General features: G+C 29.9%; 1 long non-coding RNA gene across 1 annotated transcript; it reads left to right on the top strand.

Annotated features, from left to right (window-relative positions):
• Positions 1-3,085: 3,085 nt before the first annotated feature.
• LOC129976141 (uncharacterized) lies at positions 3,086-15,798 on the top strand. Its single transcript, XR_008785091.1, has 3 exons — positions 3,086-3,718; positions 5,328-5,431; positions 14,892-15,798. It is a non-coding gene; the product is annotated as an uncharacterized LOC129976141 (long non-coding RNA).
• Positions 15,799-17,040: the final 1,242 nt, after the last annotated feature.

The raw sequence follows: 17,040 nt of genomic DNA on the forward strand, positions 1-17,040 counted from the left end.
AAAAATATTTCAGCATTTGTTTATGGCTTCACTACATAAATATTACAAAATGTTTCGAATCATCTCCTTTTTTTCTTATTGTTGTTAAATCATCCATTTAAAAAGAGGAATTTTATATACTTAATCATTAACTTTTTTTAAAGAATGCTTTTCAATTTTTCATGTACATAAAATAGTAACAATTCTCTAAATAATGATTCTTTTCCATGCATTATATTTTGACAAGTCTCAAACTATTCTTTGCATCATTTGTCTAGCTTAGGTGAGACAATGCCTTTTTTACTCAATAGCAGATGTCAACCTTTTTTGACCAACAGTAATGCACGTTATGAGTTCTCTCTTTTAATAAACGACTAGATTTCACTTCACATTCTGAGCTTAATCAACAAATTTAATTATTTATTTTAGATTACGATTTTTTTTTTATTTTAGAAACTTTATGAAATGCATATTTAACTATCTACTATTTATTTATTATGACTCATACCTGTGCAGCATCCACACGTGTACACAATATTATTTAGGATGCAACTGAGGTATGTAAAAATTTATCTGCCATAATTCATGTCTAAGATTCGAGCCACTGTCTAATAAGATGCTTACTTCTTTGCTACCTCTTAATTGTAATAGGGGAGAGAATATGTAATTAAATAGTAGGTGTGAGTCACAGACTGATAGAATCTGAATGCGAGATTTATAATATCTGTAGTTCTCTATTTTTCCAAACAACAAAAATTTATCTAGGGTTTTAGAGATAGTTCACTTTTAGCCATACTAAAATTTTGATAGTTATATCATTTTTCTACTTGATTAATGTAAATGTGTTTTGACTTTCTCTATATTTAACATGCGTGATAATCATAACCCTCCAGTTTTGAAGCCAAGAACCTAGTAATATCATCCATTTCCTAGCATGTTAAAACTTTTCATTAATCCATAATTAATTGATAATTCTACCTTAAAATTGCTTGCCATGTATAACAAGCAGTTGCATCGCTTTTCTTGTATAATTTCTATACGAAAATAAAATATTCAATGATATATTACTTCTTAAGTTCAAAAGATTTAATGCATGATTTATTCTTCATTACAAACCAAAATCTGGCTCATTAGTAATCAAATCCATGGAAAGTAGACTGAAAATCCCTACGGAGAAAAGTTGAAAGCAGGAACAAGACTCATTGGCTGTGAATCCTTTTATTAAGGAAAATGTCTCGTTCTTGAGGAAAAGGCCCGGAATACTCAAACCTATAAAACATCTATCCTCCTAATGAGATGCCACATCTTTTTTTGGAAATTTATTGTTATTCAGTTCTAAAAGATCATCATTAATTAAAGTTAAGATGTTTTAAATCCGATAATAAGTTTATGTGATATACGTATACCAACTTTGAATAGAAAGAATATCAAAAATTGTTATTCGATTCACTTTTCTGGCACTTCATTATAAGTAAAATAATTAAGGATACGAAAAATATTTAAATAAAAGACCTTGACAATTTGAAATCAATTGAAATTCGGATATAGGATTAGTTACTTTAGCAATATTCAACGAAGTCATGTTAACATATTTCAGCATGTTTACTCTTTTTCAACTGACAATTTTCATCTTAATTTTTCTTTTAAGATTGCATTCTTTGTGTATGAAATTGTCTGGAAATTGTTTGGTTTAATTTTGTTTGTTGACATGTTAAATCAAATTTAAATATTGTTTCTGATCTAAATAAACATTATTTTAGATTGAAACTCGTAACTTTCAGACTTGATGAAATAATGTCGCCAGCAGCTGATTCCAGAGTTCCAATTTCCATACCTTATCAATTTTCAGACGTATAATCTGAAATAATAAATTTAATATGCACCAGTCCAAAATATATAACGCATTTAAATGAAATACGTTCTTCAGCATTCTTTGTTTCTATCCCGAAACCCAGACTTCATCACTAAAAACATAAAGAATGTCATTTTTTTCTTTTATTTATTTCAACTCGTATAGGAGGAATGATAAATCATCTTTCCCTCCACGAATATACGAAATCTGAATTGTATTTGATTCTATCTTAACCTTGAATGTTATATGTAGGTGAATCCGATTATATTCGTGCATTTTTACTCTCTTGTAGCGAAGTATAGAAAAAAAAATATTATAATCATCAAAAACTTTGAATTCGGTATTTTGACGAACCTTCTTGAATTCCATAAACACATTTTTATAAAATGTTTGTCTGTCCGTCTATGATAAAAGTAACTTAAAATCTGATTTGAGCTAGACTGATGTAATTTGATATAAAGTTTTACACCAAATATGTAGATTTCTATCAAGTGTAGAGCAAAATCTATTCAGAGCTAGCCTGTCTGTCCGACTGTTTGAATATAAGTTAACACGATAACTACTAAACAAAGTGAGCTAGGGGGATAAAATTGAGTATACAGAAGTAGCATTGTAGGCGCCTGTCAGATTTCGAGCCAAATCCAATGAAGAGTTGGCTGTCTGTCAGTCAACAATGAGAAAATGTTAACGTAATGACTGAAAAAAGTAGAGTTAAATATATCAAATTTAGTGTATGATTTTTGTGACTTTAAGTGTAGTTTTGCATCAAATGTTATTTTTAATCAACTGAGAAAAAATCCGTTTAACATGCAAAATCACCTTTATTGGAAAAAAGGTGATTCTGGTCGAAAGGTCATGCGAGAAATTATTAAAGGGACAACACCTACTGGTTTAATCTCCATGGCTTCAAAACTTCTAAGAAAAAGAGAAGCAATGGACATCATCAAAGCGAGGTCGTTTTGAAGACTGTACGTAAAGGAAGCAATAAAATGTACAATATCTGGATAATCATTAATAGTTTTAAAATTTTAATATGATTTTCTTCATGGTTTTTAGTTCTATTTTTTTAAAATTATTCATGTATTGCTTTTGTCTTTCCTTTAATATAGGATACCCACTATTTTATAAGGATCATATTTCAGGCATTCAAAAAAAAATGCTCGTGCCGCTAGGGAGAAAAAGAAATTCAAATAGGTGATATCGGTATTAACGAGTTGAAGTCAGAGCTTGACATTCCCCTGAGCCGTCAGTCAATGCAGAACTGTATGATTTGTCAAACATGTTGAAAGCTGATCTGTAGTATGCCCAATTCTGAACTGAACATTTCATTATTAATGAATGTTTTAGCTTTGAGGTTTCATTATGAGTTGGATAATAATACTTAGGTAGCTGCATGGAAAGCTACATTTGCTTTCAGTGTGGAGAGTCGTGAGTGAATGACTATGCGAAACTGACTCAAATGACGTACGTCATCAGATTGCATTCTTGAAGGTTGAAAAACCGTCCATTATTATTGAAGCACTCTGCTCAAAGACCGCACCCAGCTTATAATATTTGCTGGAGAGTTAAAATGTCACAGGAGAACCATTCAATTACGTCTGTATAAATTTGGGAAGAAACAGGAATTCTGTTACTGAACTGGAAAAAAGAAATGCTGCAGGGGCTCAGTTTTACTATGTCACGAGAAGGCGTAATCCCCGGATCAGACTTGATTAAATTTTGACATGACGATAAATGGACCTTAAATATTATTGATCTTTTGTCTTGGAAGCATTTGCCACGAAACGAAATCTTCTCTAACGGAACATACTGCCGTTTTTGGTGGAATAATACTTTTTTTTTGTCCACTTCGGACATCTAGAAAGTGGCAAAACCATCATAATCAAGGTATTTATGCCATTGTTGTAGGAGCTTGTAGATACTGTTTCGGAAACGGTATTAATCCAAAGAATACTGTAGTGAATGTGCCGTTCCATATTTAAGATATAAAACGGGGAAGTAATTTTACTATAACAAACTTCCATAAATAAACGACTGAATTCATACGAGTATTCTTTAGTGTTGTGTGTTACTGTTATTAAACATTAGCCGTTTAACTGCTTTGCCTGAGTGCCATACGTGCATCGATTTATGAAATTTTGATAGTTGTAAGCAAAAAATAAACCATTCATAACGATTATAATTCAATATTAAAATTACTTCGTATACATAGATAAGTCAAGTATTCAATGTATTTCCATTTGAATCAAAATAAGAAAATATTTCCAAAATAGAAGGTGTCATCTTATTAGATAGTAAAGAAAATAAAACAGTTAAATGGTTAATAAATGTATCAGATATAAAAAAAAAATACTGTTAGATTGATAAACACTTGAAACAAGTTCCAAAAATGTCAGCTACGAGTTAAGTTGCCAGCCATTATGCTTTAGCAACGTTTTATCCTGTACCATATTTGGTAATGTATTAGTTGAAAAATTTCATATGAACGTATGGTCGGAAGTTCTTTTTAGGGAATAAATTTACGAACCATTTTTAACTTTTTCTTAGAAATTTTAATGTCAAGAAATCGATTTTCAAATAAAATGTTGCTCTAAAAGTGTATTTCTGACCTAAAAACTATTCTAAACAAGTCAAAATTAATTTTGTAAGGAATAATTAGTGTAAATTCTTTAGTTTTCAGTTAATTGTAACATAATGTAAGGTATTAGGGAAAATCGGTACATAGTTATTTTTTAAATTTCTGTGGATAATGGCAATTAAAAATTTACTAATATAATTTGTTGATGATTAACTTTCATCAGTCTTTTAAATTGTCTTTATCTTAAATATCTTGCACTATTTTAATAAACTTTGTTTATAGGCTGGCATACTATATGTAAATTTTATCATGTTACGTAGTGACTGGAAGAATTAAATGCTGTGCACTTCAAATTGTTTTACTTATAGCTCTCAAATGGGGAATTTTAAGTAAGACATTTTAGAGATCTCTTGTAGGAAGGACATACCTTAGGAAATATCTCTCATCATATATAGTGAATATAAACCTTTCTTTCTTTTCTCAGCAATTAATAATATTGTTTGTTTTACTTGTTCAATTGTGTTTCGAATTTTTCTTCTAAACCAAGAATCATTTCACTCGGATAACTGAAAAGTTTGTAGTATACATTAATATTAAAGGTTTTAGTTAAATAAAATTTCAAAGGTCCAAATTATTGGATTGACCTTTAATAAATTGAAAGTATTAGTATTCAGTTTAGTTAGCATTCTTAACTTGAATTCCTAGGTTAACAGGGATGTCTTAATCAATTTTCTTTCAAATATTGTTCATACTCGAATCAAAGACCTACTTTTTTGCATCTTTGATTTGGTCTCTTTAGATTAAACTAATTCCTTCGTTACGAATCCATTTCTTTTTAGTATCCTAGAATTTTCTCTTTTGAATTTTACTAAAGTTAAAACTGAACTCAAAGTAATTTGGTATTTTAAATCTTTTCAGACCGTAAAGAATCCGTTTATCCATTTACGGAAGATTTTGCATTTAAAAACTGGAAGACACTAAAATTGAAGAATGTAATAGAAAATCGCATGTGAAAAAAACAAGTAAGTTCTTAAAACGTCATTAATGAAATTGCAAGGATTTTTAGGTATCAATTTAGAAGATATACTTTAGACAATATTCATAAATCAGAAATTAAATATTTCAGTAATGGAAGAAAACTAATTAAAAATTCGAGATTGCTGTTCGTCAACGGATTCTGAAACGATTACATTTCGACGCTTCCATATCATTAGAAGGGGTGAGGCGCAGAACGATGAGCACATTTCCGGCATTCACCTTTGACCTTGGATTTACCCCATTAGATACTTACTTCAATTTTTTTCACGTGTGGATGTTGTGTCGTTTCTGACCGCATTTTATTTTAACTCAAATTTTCGTATTGATATGGCTAGTTCAAATGGCAAAAAAGTTTTAAAGAGGGGTACAAAGAAAAGTTTAGTAATAATTTCATGTTATGTATTTAAAAATATTCTTAAGTAGAAAAATCTTTAATAACTCTTTTAATATCAAAATACATAAAATATCAAGCATTTTATAGATAATATTTTTAAGAGGCTCCATATTTACAGCAATTCCTAAAATGAAAATAAAAAGTTTTGAATAGAACAAAATCTTTATTATCCATTGTTTTTAGTCTTAAAATATTGTCAAAAAATTCAATAGCGCATAAAAAACGGCATTTTAATATAAAAGATTATTTTGTAAAGATGAATTATCATATTTTAAGAACAGAAATTTTTCATTTATTTTTTCATAATTTAATGTTTATGCCTCTTACATTAAATAAAAAAAATAGTTCTGAAATATTTTACTGTGCATTAATTCATTTTCCTTTCTGTATTACTAATTATCTAATTTTTACGTCTCATAAAACCACGAGTCTTCATTGTTAAATGTAAACATCTCCTCCTTTCATCTTTCCTTTTACCCCTATTTTGACAAATTAAACAAATCCTAACGCATGCGCAAAAGCGAGGAGGGTTTTCCAAACCATTGTCGAACAGTAGACATATTTTGATACTTGTAAAAAGGGCTTGAAATTTTTTTAGATATTAGGCTCAAATAAGCAAGTTTTTTCCTTGGAATTCTTAAATCCCATTCTAATACATATATTCAACCTTACTCTTTTCCATTTAATGGCTTAATTTATATAATATGTAATGATCTCTTTTTATATTGTAATTTCCTATTTTGTTATCTTAAATTAGTTTATATTGCATTAATTTAAAATTAGTATGTTAAATCTAATTAGTATGTTAAATTAAGATAATAAAAAAAAGGTTAATCAAGTGATAGTTTTTAATTAATACGTAAGATAACTATTTTTCCTATTTTTATATCACAGGTATGTGGAGATCGTTTAAACGCAGTTTTCTATGAGATGTAATATACTGCATCCTCATAAAAACACGATTGCTAGAATTTAGTAAATTTTAGAGAACGAGGCTCTTAAAAAAGAAATGAAATTCAAAATATTAGCCTATGTTTTAAGATAAGAATAGACTATAAATACGATATGGTTTAAATCAAATTCGTCAAAAAAGGTGTCGTATGAAAAATATCAAAATTACATATGTTGGAATAATCGAAATTAAACTACAAATCAACTAAGAACTAAATGTAATTTGGGGTTAAAATTTTCCAATATAAAACATTCGATGTTCCTGAATGCAATATAAAACAAGACTACGGAAATTTAATTTTCCTAGCGATTTTCTTTAACATTAAATTTTATATAGACAATATTGCCTTCACCTTTCTTACAAGAGTGACGAAAAATTAATATTTTAGTGCGTCAAGTCCTATAAGTTCTCTCAATCTGAATTTTTCCTCTTTCGGCATCACTGAGCATTTTTAAGCACTAATAACTAAATCGTCTTATCGACAAATCTTTTCTTAGATTTCATTTAGTGCTTTGAACCATCACTTTATTCAATTCTGCTGAATTTTGGAAATAAATTTCTGTCAAGACTGACAGATTTTTGGATTTCGTATTGGGGAGGATAAAATTTCTAAAGCTTATTCTTCTGGAAACGCTTCATTCGGCACTCTGCCGTATTTTCTGATTTAAATTATACTTGTCGAAGCCTAGTCGATTTATTCAGTTTCCCACTAAGATACACGTTTGCATAATTCCATATATGTTGTCATTAAACGTTTCATTGGTAGAAATTAGCTAGAGCAATTTTTAGCAAATAACGTACTTCAATAATTTTGGAAGAAAATGTTTCAATTGCCTAGATTCGATAGCATCTCTACGGACAAAAAAGAAACTGATAAATTACCTTCATGATTTAAAGCAGGACAGGAAAATAAGTCTTACTATTGGATGACCTTTGATGTAAAAAAAAAAAAAAATCTATTGTGCGAATCCTGATCTTAGGTGTACTTTGCTCGTTATAAATGAAGCGTTAATACTGCAATTTTTTGGATTTTAGAATGTCAAACTATTTACTGATATCGTTGAGAAAAATTTACATAAATATAGGAAAATCTTAATTTTTTTTATTCCGTTATGTGGCTTTGACGTTAGCGTAAGACATCTCATTAAAATATCTTACAGTAAGTCTAAATAGATAGCAACAGATAGAAGTTTCATCAAACTTAATATTTATTCTTTTCTAAAAAACCAAGAGTTGATTCTGATCTCTTCTAAATCTTATTTGCATCTTTAAATAAGGAAAGATGCATATCATTAAGGATAAAACATAGTGATAGAATAATTCACTTTCTGTGGTTTGAGTTTTTAGCTAGGCAATACATGCCTTTAAAGAATTGTCAATTTAAAGAATTGTCAGGTAGATGAAGGGAGGAAGACATTGGAAAAGAATGCAAAGGAATATTTGAGAACTATTTTTTATAAAAAGCTCGAAAATTTGTGATAAGTCGGTTGATTACCGGTCATTTAAGATATCGAAATTGTTCTTTACATCAATTCTGAGGTATACTACATTAGGAGTGAAAGATTTGGGATTTCTGGGACATGCATATAATTAGTTGAAAATTTCATTTTATCGGTTTCACATATAGTTGAATCAGTCTGTCCTCAAAACGAACAAACTTTTTTAGAAAAAAATAGAATTGTATCGTAGAAACCAGTTTAGTAGTGATGGCATTGGGTACAAATTTTCTCTCAATTCTATTTTTCTATAAATACAATTTTATTCCGTTAGAGACATCAAAGCATGGCTGTAGGTTATCCCCCACCCTAAAATCAAGCTACCTTATTTTTTGAGTTGTACATTGCACTTGAGTTGTATTGTTGCCGCAGTATGCAAAATTTCTGTCCTGGATTTCAATGCGTAAATTAAAAATTATACAATTCATTGACTAGGAATAATGGCAGAGGATTTTGTAACGAATGTCTCTAGTATTCATAGTGGGTAAAGAGTGGAAACTGTACTGGATTGGAAATGACTATGGGTTTGTTCGTTGTTAAAATTATGGTCCATTATAGTGGAAGTAATGTATGCTGTTTTAACTGTGTGGGTCACTTGGATACAGGTATTGTGTTGGAACTGTGTGTAGTGGTGGAATGGATAATGCTGATGGTAGTGGATCTATGGATGTCTTAGTGGAGTTGATAGATAATACGTATGATAATGAAACCGGGTATCATAGTTGATTGTGTAATACATGTGATGTTAGAACAGTGGTATTCGTTGTTGAATGGGTGATGTGTAGTATTGGAATTATGGGGTTCGTGGTGGATGCATAATAAATGTATGTGGTGTTGGAATTGCAAGTGTCGTGGCGGTGTGGTTAATGAGTGTATGTGGTGTTGGAATTGTAGAGGTAGTGGCGGTGTGTGTAATGTGAGTGGTTTGGAATTGTGGAGGTAGTGGCGGTGTGTGTAATGTGTGTGGTTTGGAATTGTGGAGGTAGTAGCGGTGTGGGTAATGTGTGTGGTGTTGGAATTGTGGAGGTAGTCGGCGGTGTGGGTAATGCGTGTGGTGTTGGAATTGTGGAGGTAGTGGGCGGTGTGGGTAATGTGTGTGGTGTATGAATTGTGGAGGTAGTGGGCGGTGAGGGTAATGTGTGTCGTGTTGGAATTGTGGAGGTAGTGGGCGGTGTGGGTAATGCGTGTGGTGTTGGAATTGTGGAGGTAGTGGGCGGTATGGGTAATGCGTGTGGTGTTGGAATTGTGGAGGTAGTGGGCGGAGTGGGTAATGCGTGTGGTGTTGGAATTATGGAGGTAGTGTGCGGAGTGGGTAATGCGTGTGGTGTTGGAATTGTGGAGGTAGTGGGCGGAGTGGGTAATGAATGGGACTGTATTAGCTGGTAGTTCGTAGTATAAAATATATGGGGAGTGTAAGAAAGGGGTTATTATTGTGAGTTGTGCTGTGAGAGTAGAGGCGTTTGGTGCGTTTAGGGTCAGTGTACAGAAGCTTTTTGTGTGGTAATATGTCAAGAAATAACATGTCATAATTTAATAATTTCGTCTGAAGAATTACGTGAAATGCGTTTTTATGGCTAATTTCGATAAGCTCAAAGCATGTTTGCTGTACTTCATTAAAATAATTTTTTTTTTTCCTTTACCCAAAAAAATAAATTTTCACCCCTGCACCTCCCCTAAGAATTTACTTTTTTTTTTTTTTTTTACAGGATCTGAAAATCTGGATCGTATAAAAAATAAGCTCGCTGAACTTTTTCTAATTTTATACTTCGATGTTCAAATTCGAAATTCGGTGATTATTCCATTCCTTCATTTATGATTTAACTAGATATTCCAAACGGATATCTCTTCTGTATGGATAAAAATAAAAATAAATTCATTAAAAGTTAATCATTTAACAATGATTCCATGATCCCGAAAATGAAAGATGCCCGCAATATTTTCGGAATAATACGTTTCTATAAAAAAAATCAGATTATAAAGCATAAACTGAAACGGTTATATAATTGTCAATTTTACAAAATAGAATTATTCATATTAGAGAAGTTCGGAGAATCTCGAGCTTAGTTAGGATTTTACATGGATTTTAGAGTTGTATTCAGTAAGTACAAAGTTTGATAATATCCGTTTAATGTCCTTATTTTAATACTTTAGGTAGCTTGGCCCAAGCATTTTGTACCAATCATAGATTAAAATCTCACAATTTCCTGGATTTATATAGAACTTTAGTAAATTTTCTGTCTAATTGTAGAATATTGAAGAAATGTTTTTTTTTGGAAATCTCCAGTGTTCGAATGTTCGTTTATAGATATATAAAGCCCGGCAACTTAAAGAAATGCAGCCTTTTCAAATTTTTTGAATCATTAAAAGAATAAACCCTTGAATGATCTTTCTCTATATTTTAAAACGTTTCCTCAATTTAATATTGATCGTGTTTGTTCAGCATATAAAACATGGTTATAAAATATTTCCGGGTACTGAAATGTCAATGAAAAATCAATTTTTTTGTATTTATATAAATCGACAATATCTTTCATATGTCGAGGCGATTTAGCACATTAGGGTCTAATAAATCATTGCTTTATCCTTTCCGCAGTTGCAGTTAAATCTTAGTAATGGGTAAAAATAGTCGTATATTTTGGGTAAATTTCTGCTCTATAGAATGAAAGTATAAAGCCGCTCTGTATAATAGTTGTTTCCCACCTCAAAATGCTGTCTTCTCCTTTTCGAGTACTTTCTTTCTTACAATATGATTGCAGTTTTGTAGAAATTGTGCTGATATCTAACAATGAAATGCTTGATTGCTGTAAATCTCGAACTGTCACCAAGATTCTAGATGGGAAACCGAATGAATCGGCAAAGAATTGTACATTGAACGAAAATAAGACAAAGCGCAGCACGCACTCCCCCCCCCCCCAAGAGAATTAGCTTTCGGTTGAATGGCTAAGTACGAAATCCAAAAATCCTTCAGTAAGAGTAAACCTATAAGTGACTAGAATGATAGTTTAAAGCAGTTAAGGAAACCTTGCTGTCGATAAGAGGATAAACTTCTCTAATTATGAGTTTTGATCTTGGATTGGATGTCACAAACGTAAAATAAACCATGTTTGGATTTTCTTCAATTTTGATAATACAAACTTGAAATTAAATGGGAGCTCACATTAAATCTGATGAAATCAAAAACTTTCATGAAAATGTTTTAAACAATGAATTTAGATTCGATATTAGAGAATAATTAATGATTTTGGGCTCTAAAAATCAATAAAATATATTGGCAGGAATTGTTAATGATTATTGGATGTCAGATGGCGGGGATCTGTTATTTTCTATTGATGAATGCTTTTTAATATCCATGTATGTTTTAATATCCATGCTTTTTAATATCCATATTGGATATGAAATAGCAATGATCGGTTATTTTTTGAATGATGAACGCTTTTATCTGTTCTTTTTAATAACCATGTATGCTCAATAACCAGAAATTCAAATCAAGGGATAGTTTTCAGAACCCGAATCTTAGCTTTCCAATATTGCTTTGCTCGAAGTCAGATTTAAAATCACCATCTTGATTTTCATTCATTTCAAAATTCTATAATAGGAGAGTAGAATCCTTATTTTTCGATACTCATTTTTTTTATTAGATTCACTTATTTTAGAAATATAATATTGGAAAATTGATTTTTTGTTGGAAACAAATCTTATCTTTCCTTTGTTCTTCAGCTGTTTTAAATCCAGAAACGATTCTAACCTAACGGTTATCAATTTGTTCTATTAACTGTTATCTATCTCGAGTTAATTTTTTTGGAATCTGAAATTTCAATATTTTTTTTATTAAAATTTTATTAAACTTCTCGAAATGATCGGAAGCAACGTAAATTTTTGAATCGATCTCTTTATAGTCTCGAAATATTAATCTCGTTCTTTCTACATTTCTTAATTTCTAGTAGTTATCCATATGGAAGCATTGTCACATTCCAATTTGCGATTGGACACACTGTCGAATATCGATAAGTCATAAAAGAAACGTCCATTTATTAACGTACCATAAATAAAAATAGTAATTGTATCGAAAGCAATTCTGCACATTAAGATTGAATTACTTTTATATAAGGGTAAATTTGTCATATGTATCCAAATGGGGCATCGGAACTGGAATGGCGACACGTTCCGAGTAAATGAACAAATATATCATTCGTTTTAATGGACTGATCTATGTTGATTACTTTTAAAGAACTAGGCTATGGTAATTGGATAAAGGTAAAGCCCGGATGAATCTCTTTTATATGTAGATGTATAGGACTTAGCGTTTGAGATTATTTAAAATAATTCCGAAATAAAATCATACTGAGGTTTTTCCTGTTCGATGGCAAAACGAATATCAAGATTTTAACTAGAATGAAATGATTTCGTTTTCTTTAAGGAAATGACCAATCCCTAGAGAAGCAACGAAAATGAGAACTAGAAATGAAAATATTAAACGATTGCTAGTAATTAAATTTTTCAATCAAATAAAACCTATATTATATAATCGGATGAATTTATTTAGCTACTAATCTACATAAAATGGTTAATTTTCAACAGTAAGGAAATATTTCGAGAACGAAATCCTTTTATTTGATAATTTTTTCCTTTTAGTTTTTCAAAATTGCACTTTATTCTGATTTTATCAAATCGAAAATTTTAAAAATGCATTAGAATCATATCCCGAAACTGTCTGAATGAATAATTTAAAATTTATTTCCTAATGTCACAGCCGTTTTTTTTTTCAAGGATTCCAGAATTGAATATTCTGATGTGTGCAATCCATGACTGATGGATGCATTCTGTACAATTGTGAAATTCTCAAGCCATTGTGGATAAATGAGTAAAGAAAATATCAACATGCTATGAATTCTTCACAAACTTCAAAGCAAATGAAACTCTAAAGCAGTCTTAAGCAGCAACTAAAAGGAATGGATTTCATCATAAAATACCATTTATTTTGATTTATAAGACTCTTCAAAAGTGGCTAGTAAATCGTGAATTTTCTAGATATTCAAGTGATAGTCGATCTTTTGAACTATCTAAACAAACTATGCTAAAGAAAAATCTGTTGCGTGTGGCAGTTGTCATAGACATGTTCGCGAATGAAATCAGAGATAGAAAAGAAATCTTGTTGTCATAACTGAAAATCTTCCTGAAAATGAATTGCATGAACAAATTAAAAAAAAATCATGTTGAGCTTCTGAATCTCTTACATAATTGCAACTCGTTTATATTGTTTTTATCTGTTCTGTTAATGAAAAACGAATAGAATTTGGATGAAATAACAGGAGGAAAAAAAATTGTTCGGAAATAAGGTATCAAGAATATTCAATTTATAAGTAACACTCAGGGAAACGGAACAAATCGAGTTATAATAAACGTTAAAGTCTTGAGTCTTTCATTTCAAACTTTCTATTACAGGAATTGAAATATAAACAGTTCAAAAAATTTTAAACACTCTTACTTTGGAAGAAATTTTTCTTCAGATATTTCCCTACGACTAAGACTTAAAATGAACTTTTATTGTTGAAGAAGCAGCAATATCAATTTTCGAATATATTATCACTTTCAGTGTTTGATATTACCTTTCTTCTTAACTTCTTGCAACGTGTGACATTTTATGAAAATTGAAATTGATTTGCTCTGAGAAATTTGACTGGTTTACAATCGTGCTTATAGATGCATTTTATTCAATCTCTGGAATCGAGAGAACATAACTGAAAATATGCAGTACCGTAAATCTTACTGGTATATAAAAATAAGCATGTTTCAATTATGTGGGATTGAAGCTAATAAATATTCAGTATATATTTACACTATTATGTAATAAATGCTATCTACTAGACAGTTTCAAGCTTTTGCCCTGAACATTCCTTCAAATATTGCAAACAATGAAAAGTGTATTGCACGTCTCTGTATTTATACTCAATTCAAATATAACGTCAATGACCCCATAGCTATATGGATTCTTCAACATTTGCCGATTATTATGCTGCAGAGAGAAAAACGATTCACTCTTTACTTCTGATTTCTTAAATTCAGACACTATTTTCAGTTCCAGACTCATCTAGGATCGAGACCAGATTTCCAAGATACGTAGAAAATGTATTCTTTGTAATGGAAAAAAAAAATTCTGAAGTACAACGACATGGTAAGTTGAAATTAAATAGTGCTAAAAAAATCAACCGGAAATGAAAATATTTGTCACTTAAAAAAAATGTGTATTCATAACGTGATTATCACTTGCACTGCATTTTACTTTTGCTTTGATCTGATACATGCCGAGGCCACGGAAATAGATTAATCTTACTAGAAATATTTAGTGATTAAATAAATTTTACTATAATTTAAAATCTTTAAGAAAAGAGTTTCAATTCCATATTTTGATGCACTAGGAAACGGATTCTAAAGAAATTATCTAATGTAGTCATTGGTATTGGTACTGAAACCTTTGATTTGTTTTTTGATAAATTTTTGTATAATTTACTTCCACAAATTACTGTTTTTGCTATATTGTTTTTTCATTCATTATAACTAATATATTCATTTTTAAGTTGCATTAATTCATGCTTTCTTTTCAGATATTGCTCAAAGAAATTTAGTGTAAGATGGATCTTTCTCAACATGGCTAAGAAATGATTTTATATCGACATCAAGACTGGAGTTCATCGCTCTTACGTATAAAAGATATCAATGGAGCAACATCGAACAGTATTTTTTGCTGACAGCTTGGGAACTTATAAATTATCTCTTGCAAAATCTATTAAGATGATTTACTACTAATTATAAACTTGACTTGGCAGCCGAGGGAAATGCAATTCAGATATCTTTAAAACTTTGTGCACTGATCTTAAAAAAAATAAAAAAAATCTTATTTTACATTGCTTTCTGAAACTTTGCAGGTGAGGAGAAAATTCAATTTTCTAAACTTAAAAGGTAAATCTAGCTAAAATACGCAACTGCCGATATTTATCACGAAATTTAAGCGTATCTCTGGCTTTCATTCTATCTTTTAAAATAATGACTAGCTGAAAAGACAAGTGCTGAATGCTTTTTGTTTCATATTCTGAGATGGTACTTTACAAAATATTTTATTTTCAAACTATTGTAACGAGTCATTAAACTCAAATTTCAACTAATGTTTAGCGGTTAAATTAATATCTACTTGTAAAATCAGTTGATCAAAAATTTTGTATTAAGTTAAGAAAACGAAATCTGTTGGTGACTATTTCACGGATTTTGTATAATCAAATTCAATAAGTCTGTTTCGATATGGTTTTTCAGCATTTTAAGAGCACATATTTTATTCTGTTTTTAGCTTTAATCTCATATTTTCAAGCTTTCTCGTGACTCGCTCTCTGAGACTGAGTTTAGCTAATCAGATTCAGAAGTTGTTAAAAATTGAATGATCATATTGGAAAGAATCGATATTGCTAAAATTCTTCAAAAAAAAAAATCATGAAAAACAGTAATTAAATGTTTCCTTCGTCGTTGCTTCTAAATTATTAAAATTCTCCAAATAATCTACTTTTGGGTATTTCTAATATTTTCAGTTTATATGTGATCGCTAAGAATTAACCAAAATGTCAAAAGTACTGAAACTCGAATTATTTCTAGTTTTATTCCAAGAGATTATTTTAATTTCTAAAAAAAAAATATTGTATTCTATGTAAGTTTTGTGCTTGCATTTATAAAATTTAGATTTATCCTTTTGAAATATCTAGTGCTGGAATAACTGTCATACTTTTCAATGAAATTTTAATATTTACATTTACTTCATCCATAGTCATATATTGTTGCCAACATACTCTTATCACTTAAAATTGCTATAAAAGAATAGTCTTTAATTTTGAAATTTTGTGAATGTAAAATGTATATTTTTGCTGTTATATTAATATTCTATGAATTCAATAATTCACTCAACATTCTCATAGAATTGGGTAAACTTTTTTAATTTCATTCAACTAAACGATCTGATTTATAAAACTAAATATGAAATAGTAGAGTATCATAAAAATAAATTTCTATAGTATCACTTTGTAAAGAATGTATAAATTATATAAGAAAGCATTCCTTAGATTTGCATAATTGTCAGATAAGTAATTTCAGTCTTGTCTACCTATTTATTGTTAAGAATTTCAGTTCAAAGAAATTGACATCCATATTTTAAGAATCAAAGTTTCTTAAACTTCAAGAAATTTATTTGTTTTTAATAATGAATTCTTCTTGGTATCACAAGCATTAAGTCTGAATTCTTCATGATTAAGGCTCTAAAATAAAATGTTGACAATAATTGAAATAATCTTTCGCTGAAATGACGGTGAAAATTATTGATTCTTCCGCGCACATTTTATAAATGGATATGAGAAAGTTGGATAAAGAAATGTTTTAATTTTATTTAAGTTTGAAAGATATAAAGAAGAGTTAGAAAAAAGGGAACGATTCCAAAAATGAATCATTACTTTTTATTGTTTTGTGTCATTATATCGGCTGTACTATGATATATTAATAGCTGTGAAAAAGCGTTTAATAAATCCGTGTTAAATGAATCTCGGGAAAAAGCTGAATTTAAAGAAAGAATAAGATAGAATTTATCGTTGGAAATAAATTTCCTATGATATGTCATATTACAAAATGGCATGTTACAAAAATCGGTGACATCTGGAAGCTTTACAATATCTGACAAAAAAAAACCAAACCTACATTGAGGTTGTGTCTGAATTAAATTGT

Source organism: Argiope bruennichi, chromosome 7 (genome assembly GCF_947563725.1).
Source record: "Argiope bruennichi chromosome 7, qqArgBrue1.1, whole genome shotgun sequence".
In the NCBI taxonomy this organism is placed as follows: domain Eukaryota; kingdom Metazoa; phylum Arthropoda; class Arachnida; order Araneae; family Araneidae; genus Argiope; species Argiope bruennichi.